The sequence below is a fragment of the Vombatus ursinus genome, unplaced genomic scaffold, assembly GCF_900497805.2.
Source record: "Vombatus ursinus unplaced genomic scaffold, bare-nosed wombat genome assembly UNPS02007408.1, whole genome shotgun sequence".
NCBI classification, from domain to species: Eukaryota; Metazoa; Chordata; class Mammalia; order Diprotodontia; family Vombatidae; genus Vombatus; species Vombatus ursinus.
Window position 1 is genome coordinate 397,915 of NW_020947186.1, and position 8,465 is coordinate 406,379.

At 39.3% G+C, this 8,465-nt stretch overlaps 1 pseudogene; it reads right to left on the reverse strand.

Moving 5' to 3' along the window:
* Window positions 1–1,062: 1,062 nt before the first annotated feature.
* LOC114033788 lies at window positions 1,063–2,969 on the reverse strand (annotated as a pseudogene).
* Window positions 2,970–8,465: the final 5,496 nt, after the last annotated feature.

Consider the following 8,465-nt stretch of genomic DNA (forward strand, 5'->3'; position numbering starts at 1 on the left):
ATCACATACATAGAACAACTTGTTCAGCCATGCCAATTGATGGGTTCTCTCAATTTCCAATACCACAAAAAAAGGATACTATAAATATTTTTGTACATATGGATCCTTTTCCTCTTTTTTGATATCTTTGGGGGTATAGATCTAGTGGTGGTATCATTAGCTCAATAGGCAGGCACAGTTTGATAGCTTTGTAGGCATGGTTCCAATTTGCTTTGCAGATTGTTTGGACCCATTCATGACTCCACCAATAGTGCATTAATGTCTTGTTTTTCCATGGCCTTTCTTTTTTTTGTCAACTTTGCCAATCTGATGGGTTTGAGGTGGAACCTCAGAATTGTGTTAATTTGCATTTCTTTAATCATTAGTCATTTAGAACATTTTTGTATGGTTATTGATAGTTTCAATTTCCTCCTCTGAAAACTACTTATTCATATCCTTTAACTTTTTTGTCATTTAGGATCATTGCAAAGTACAATCTACTTCACCCCAATGAAGTAATGGCCTAATATATCATCTAAATACAGATTGAACATACTTGTTTCCTATTTAGCCAAAAACTAGTTAACTTGCTCCTCTGGACTGTGCATCCCCTGAGACACCTGTCAGATGTTAAGTCTAGCTGCTTTACCACGCCTAATTTCTATTCCTTTTTGGAATTACTGCTGTTTTTTAAATGTACTGTAGCACTAAGATAGCTTTTTCAAAAGATCTATAAAATGTTAAATAGAAATGAAATACTTAGACTGAGAGTAGAATTTGGAAAACATAATAAAATATGCCTAAGTAGGAAAAGAATGAAAATAAGTCATTTTGTCTCACTTCTCCCAAAACAACTTGGAATATACCCTTACCTAATAACTTTATCCGCAGACTATAGAACACACTCCGTTGAGAAAAGAATTTCCATATACCAATTTCCTTTTCACAGATGTACTTAGAAAGGGGCATACTTTCTTAATCTGAACTTCTTTCTGTGTGAGAAGCAGTATGAATAATAATCCACAATGACTAAATAATGTTTTTTAAGCACTACATTTTAAACCTAACAAGTTGAACATAATATCATACATTTCCAGCATTTTGAAAAAGTTCACTTTCTAGTAGCTGTCCAATAGATTGTCATTGCGAAGAATTACTCCTCATTAATTGCTCTATGTACTTGGCTTATGTTAGACGTCTTTGGCTAAGTGATTCTGGGACCTGGCCATTTCTTAAGCCTGTTAAAACTTCTGTTCTTTCCATTTCTATTCCAAATGACTGAAAGAGCTCTAGAAGAATCACATCCACATGATATATGTCTGACTTGGGATCATATTCAGATCCTTACAGCTATTCTGGTGAAGCATACTTACTATTACCCACTCCTGATGTCAATCTTTTTCCATTTCTATTGATCCATTCAGTGTTTTTCTGAATGATGTTTGTACAAGCTAGACTAAAATCTTCCATTCTTACATGATAGTCAGGGCCTTGAAGAAAGATATTTCTGAGTTGAGATCTCTGTGTACCACTCCCATGTTATGTATATAATCTCCAGCTTTCAAAAGCTCTTGAAAAAATTTTGTTGCAACACTACCCATAACATGAGGACAGGAAGGTTCATCTACAGATGATCCCTTATTTTTATTTTGAACAATAATCCAATCCCAAAGAGAGATTTCACATAGCTGCATCTGAATATGGAGTATAAGATGCTACCTCACTTCAGTCTGCCCAAGCAAGGCTAAGGTTTTTCAGAAGATTTTTCCATGGATGTAACATTCTCCTATAGGTAAGATTTTACTTTTTAGAAATTGTATTTATTTGTTTGTTTTTAGTTTTAAACACTCACTTCTTCAAGATTTTGAGTTCTAAATTTTCTTCCCCTCCTTCTGCTCCTTCCTCCCCAAAAGAGCATACAATCTGGTATAGGCTATATATGTACAATTATATTAAATATATTTCTACATTAGTCATGCTGTAAAGAAGAATTAGAACCAAAACGAAAAACCATGAGAAAGAAACAAAAAAAGAGAAAATATTATGCTCCAATTTGCATTCAGATTCCATAGTTCTTTCTCAGGATGTGGATACTTTTTTTCCATCATGAGTCTTTTGGAATTATCTTAGATCCCTGTAATGCTGAGAAGAGCCAAGTCTATCAAAGTTGGTCATTGCACAATGTTGCTATTACTGTGTACAATGCTCTCCTGGTTCTGCTCACTTCACTCAGCATCAGTTTGTATAAGTCTTTCCGGTTTTTTCGGAAGTCCACTTGCTCATCATTCCTTATGGAACAATAATATTCCATTACATCCATATACCAAAACTTGTTCAGCCATTCCTCAAGTGATGACCTTCCTCTCAATTTCCAATTCTTGGCCACCACAAAAAGAGATGGATGCTGTAAATATCTTTTGTACATGTGGATCCTTTCCTCATTTTTATGATCTCTTTGGGTTACAGCCCTAGGAGTGGTATTGCTGGATCAAAGGGTATGACCATTTTATAGCCCTTTGGACATAGTTTCAAATTGCTCTCCAGAATGGTTGGATCAGTTTACAACTCCATCAGCAATGCATTAGTATTCCAATTTGACCACATCTTCTCCAACATTTATCATTTTCCTGTTTTGTCAGGTTAGCTAATCTGATAGGTTTGATGAGGTACCTCAGAGTCATTTTAATTTGCATTTCTCTAATCAATAATTATTTAGAACATTTTTTCATGTGACTGTAGATAGCTTTAATTTCTTCATCTGAGAACTGCCTGTTCATATCCTTTGACCATTTATCAATTGAGGAATGATGTGTATTCACTGAAGCATGTGGAGGTGCAGCTGCTGGAGGATGCTTGCCTGCCTGGCCCTGCACCAGAACACAAGGAGGTCTGGCTGCAGGAAGAAGCATACCCACCTGGGGCTGTGCTGAATTGCATGTAGGTTCACAGCTGGGGGACACCTGCCAGCCCAGGGCTGCACAGGCATGCATGGTGGTTCCCCAAGCTAGAGTCTGACAGTTCCCCTGGCTATGTTAATACATGTGGGGGGCCCTGGTAATGGTGTTTGCCTACTCCACCACGCTAGGGTTCAGGATCTTCTGCTAGTTTGCTGAGGTAGGGCTTGCTGGTACACTTTCTGTCCTGAAATGAGCTCCCCTTTTACCTTAGTGAAATTGCCCTTTCTTGCTGATCCTCCAAAATTCCTGGGCTAATAGATTGCTCCACCCCATTTTCTGCTAGCTCTGCTGTTCCAGGATTTTTCCTGGGGTGTTTTTTTTTTTAAAGAGGTCAAAAAGGGAGAATGATAGCGACTTGCTGCTTATTCAGCCATCTTAGCTCCTGGAAGTCCAAAATCCCAGGAATTATTCTCTTGCAGCATATGATGCTTAGCAAGTGATCTAGTAGATGCATTAACCAAGCAATTTTGTTGTGATTCATGTTCATTTGCATCTCTTGTGATCAAATCATTAAATTTTACCAATTTGTTATTCTGACTGTCAACTCAAGTTTCTGCAAAGGATTTTTCTTTTTCTGAGTCTAAATCAGCAATAATAATGGACGAGCTACTACTTTCATCACTTTGAACATGCCATTGATCTCTGTCCTCCGTCTCATCAGATACCAACTGGAGAGATGGTAACTTGACATGTTCTATCCAAGCTGTGTGATAACCTATAGTTAGGATGTTGCAGACCTGCCAGTACCTTAACTTCCCTAAGTACCCCCATACAATCCTTTTTAGTGACTTACTTAATCAGAATTTTCTTAATTGCATAAAATTGCATATTTAATTTGTTCTTGTTCTTGTATACTTTCCCATACCTGCCCTTTCCTGGGACAGTAATTTCCTGAAACTCATTTAGATAAGTAGAAGTCTGTGCTTCAAAGATCATCTCTTTTGCTCTGACTTTATGGACATTAGAGTATTCTTCATGCTGAGCCTCAAGTACCCTCTGCTTAGATAGTCTCATTAATTCCCTAATAGCTTTGTTGTGATGTAACTAGCCTCAAAGAACTAAATTCTTCACCGCAGGGGAAGGGAGACAACAGCCCTATTTTGGTAAAAGTCTAACAAAGTAATGTGAACACCTGTCTTGAATGATAGAGGTCTGGTTCATTCACATAGCTCATGTGCTCTAACAAAGAAACAAGCAATAGTTGGTTTGAGACTTCAGAGGGAAAAGTGGAGTGCAATAGAAGTCCTCTCACAATCTGGCGTTCAGCAGGAATATCAGAGTCATCATACTGAATGTCCAACCCCTCCTGGAGGAAGTCTATGGCAGGCAGCGGGGGCAACCCGGCAGCTCCGGCGCCCTTAGTTTCAGATTTCTGGGACCAGGAGCCATCCCTGAGCATCGCCCGCAACACGGGGTTGGCCTCCCTATCCAAGGGCTCCATGGGGCCCTTCCATCCAAGATGCAGCAGTGACTCTGAAGGGACTTCTGGCCTCTCTGAGGAGGTGCTACAAGCCCCAGGAAGCGACTGTCACAGGATGGGAAGTCGGTGTGGAATAGAAGTAGGCCACCCCTTCTCTCAGTGGTAGCGGCACCGCCATGCGCCCTATTCCAGGATGAGGGAGAAGCGTTGACGCGGCGACCCCTGCTGGTGAGTGCGTGGAATCGCCTGCCTCTGGACGTGGCACTATCCCTTGTCTTCTTCCTCAACCTTCCCCCTCAAAAAAAAAAAAAAAAATTATGGAGGCTCCTAATTCTGGGAGTCTCTTCTCCCTCTACTGTTTTCCCTCGTGGAGCACAACCCTACCCCCAGAAACCTGGAGGAATAAGTTCGTTCCACCACGTTTTCACCATCCCGAAATGGAGGAGCTTTGAGGCTCGGGCAGCAGTGGGAAGATTAATTATTTTAGAAAAGAGAAAGGCAGAGTGCCTCTCCAAATACCGTATGTTCTGAGGATGGAAGGAACAAATGAAGGAAGCTGACTTGAGAATTTCCAAAAAGTGGGGTAGAGGAGAGGCCTCATTATACTCTTCAAAGTTAATACTGAAGCATCAATTATTCCAATTATGTCAGGAAATAAAGAAACTTACATAGACACAATTCCCAGATAAAAGGATTTAGAGAGTTTTCTAGATGGAAGAGGGCATGAGTTCTTTAGGAATAAGAGGATGGAACCTTCCTCAGTAGTTTCACTCTCTTAAAAAGCTGTATTTCCCTTGTCAATTGTCAGGCAGATAGTAGGACAGGATAAGAATAAGGACTGAACCCATGACTTCATTTATATAAGGATCCCCTAGGTGAAGAAATTCCTTCTACCAATGAAGGCCAGCTCCTTCTCTACAATTTTATATTCTCAGAGAGTCACCAGACATCTTGAATCTACTTTCTCCTTCCCTCTGACTTATTTGGCATGTAATTGCCAGATTTCTCTTGCTTATTTGTAAATTTAGTCATATATACTACTCCTTTCCTCAAAAAGTTTTCAATAATTCTCTATAGTTCCAAAGTAGAAAGCTGAGAAACTAAGGGACTTACCTAGAGCCATGAAGTCAAAGTCAGAGGCAAGTCTTGAACTGGGGGCTTCCTGTTTTTGAAGCCTGTCTTTTCTCCACTAGGAAATACTGCCTCTCAAATGATCACAAAGAAACATTTAAGCAATTATCACCTTTAGCTCTGTTCTCCCCGAGGTAAACCATATGAACATGTGAAGGACTCTCTAGGTTCAATGACGACAGCAACAACAACAACAAGGGCAACAATAACAATAATTCTAATTTCTCTGGTACTTTAAAGGTTGCAAAGCCCTTTGCACATAGTAATCCTGTGCAAGGTTTTATTGAAGCCAGATCATGCAGGTTTTGAAGAGCCTGATTGTTAAGTTGGTAGTATCATAGAAGATGTACTGGAGAGGAAAGAGAATACAGGCAGGGAGACTGATTAGGGAGCTCTCACGGTAATTGAGATTAGGGCAAAGAAGGCCTGAACTGAAGTGTTGGCTGTTTGAATGGAGAGGTGTTGATAGAGAGAAGACTTATTGTGAATGTGGAAAAAATAAGACTGGAATTGATTAGCTACTTGTAGTGAAGAGCTGAGGATGATACTGAAGTTGCCAGTCTTGGTGACTGGAATCTCACAATTGTACCTTCTATTAAGCAGTCCAGGTATTGTTTTCCTTAGAAAGCTTCTGAGGAAACTGATAGATGAAATGATTTGCCCAAAGTCACACATATAGCTAGTGGCAAAGGTAGCATCAGAATGCAGATTCAGAAGTCTAGTCCAGTGTTCTTTCCATTAGATACTTTCATTCCATTGCGCCAAACTACCTCTAATATTTTAGAGGAAGACTTAAAGTTTCAACTAGCCAAATGTTATCAAACCTTACATGACTGACATTATAAGAAAACTTACAAAAAATTATAATTGGGCAAAACTTAGTGGGCACACACTCACAGTTGCTTGGGATTAAATTGCCCATTGCTTACTAAATAAAGAGCATTTTCAAAAATGAAGACAGGTCTTTGAGGAGGAAAACAGAAGTTGCTGGGTGGTCCTGGCAGATGGTCTTATTATCTCAGATGGCTAAGCTGTCTCAGTATTACAGAATATCCCCCTGAGGGACGATCGGGACCTTCGGGGCTGATATCCAAATCTAGGAAATCACCATGCAGTTTATCATTATTATCAGTGCTGGCTGCTAAGTGAAGTTGATCAGCCCCACATCTGCCATGCCTGCACTCAGAGTAAACCCTTGCGGGATACTTCAGGGAAGGCTGTCTAGAATCCAAGTCTGTTTCTTATTCCAGTCCTTCCAAAGTGAAGGTTTTTCTTAGACTGTAAAAGTGGGTATAATTAACTAGGACAGAAATGCACAGAGATAAAAATGGAGGCAGCTGGATTCTCAAGTGAAAAGTCTTTCTAAAATGATGTGACATGTCAGCCTGAAGGGACAGATATGAAAATAACCTGTGCCCTGAAAAAAGTCTTAAAAATTGTTGTATAGAGGGAATGGAGGTGTTAGGTGACTTTTTCATGGTCAAACTCGGGATTCATATTGGTCAACTTGACCTCTTTTGCCTTCCATTCATATTCTTGCCTGTATCTTGGTGAATGGCAGTTCCTGAGTGGTTATCCTCAATGACAGCAATGATGGCAGTTTTTATTTGCATCATCTATTTACACTTTTCCAAGTCCTTTCACCCAAATTCTCGTACTATGTCTTTGCAATAACCAGGGAGGTATACAGGGCTAGTATTATTCGACACATGAGGAACTGATATTCAGAACAATGAGGCAATTTACCCAATGATACATAGTAACCAGGAGAAAGGGAACTAGGACTTTTGTCTTCTGATTCCTACTCCAAGACTATGACAGTCCCAGTGGCAGCTAGGTGGTACAGTGGATAGATCTCTAGCCTTGGGGTAAGGAGGACTTGAGTTCAAATCTGACCTCAGACCCTTGATACTTAATAGCTGTGTGATCCTGGGCAAGCCACTTAACCCCAATTGCCTCAAAAAAAAAAGACTGTTATAGTTCCTTATAATTTGTAAGTCATTTTTAACTCCCTACGTCTGTTTCCTCATTTATAAATTGAGAGAATTCTCCTCCATGATCTCTAATGTCTCCCAGCATTCTATATCTATAAAGCATGTAACTGTAGGCATACATGACCTCTCAGAGCAGAAGTCAAAGTGTCATATTGGAAGTGGAGTCATGATGACATTCTGGATATAATACCTGGAATCTCTTGTGTCCACTCACAAAGCTGTGGAATGGCCATAATCAGGATCCTTCAGCCTTCAAAGAGGGAAGAGAAATTGTCTCCGCCTTTGGGAAATACTATAGTGGCCTTCAAGCTCAGCCTTTTTTTACTCCCCAATTTGGCCAATCATATACCCTATTGGCTAAAACAAACAAACAAACAAAAAACATAAAGGACATAATAAACTTAAAGAGTTCTATGCATTTCATAATTTTGGGGGAGAAAAATATTTAGCAGATATAAATTATGTAATAGTATGCCACATTCATTGTCAGTGATTTACACAGTTACAAGAATCAAGTAGTTATAAGGAAAGAAGTCATCTTGAAGTTACACAATGTGAAGGAATTTTAGAGAATGAGAAATATATAAGAATAAAGATTTTTTTCTTTTAAACTGAAAACAATGCACATTACAAAGGTAAATTTTTAACTTGATACTACAGATGTGAACTCTAGGAAATAACTTGTGCATTTTTGGAGCTGATGCATAAGCCAGGAGGAGCTGATGGACAAGAGAAGTATCTGAACCTTAAGGCACAGCAACTCAGCATATAGGAAAAAGGGCTTCTTCCAGCTTATTTAGCTGAGAATTTTAGTACCTAAGATGGTGCCAGGTGTCTTAGGGGACTGAAGCTTTGTGTTCCATTTATAGGTTCAGGTATTTTTTGCATTATTTTCCATTAGAAGAGGAAATTGTTAAAATTAAAATGGAGAGCTACCCAGTGGGAAGACAGTCCCTGGCTACAAGGGAACAAATAATATAATTA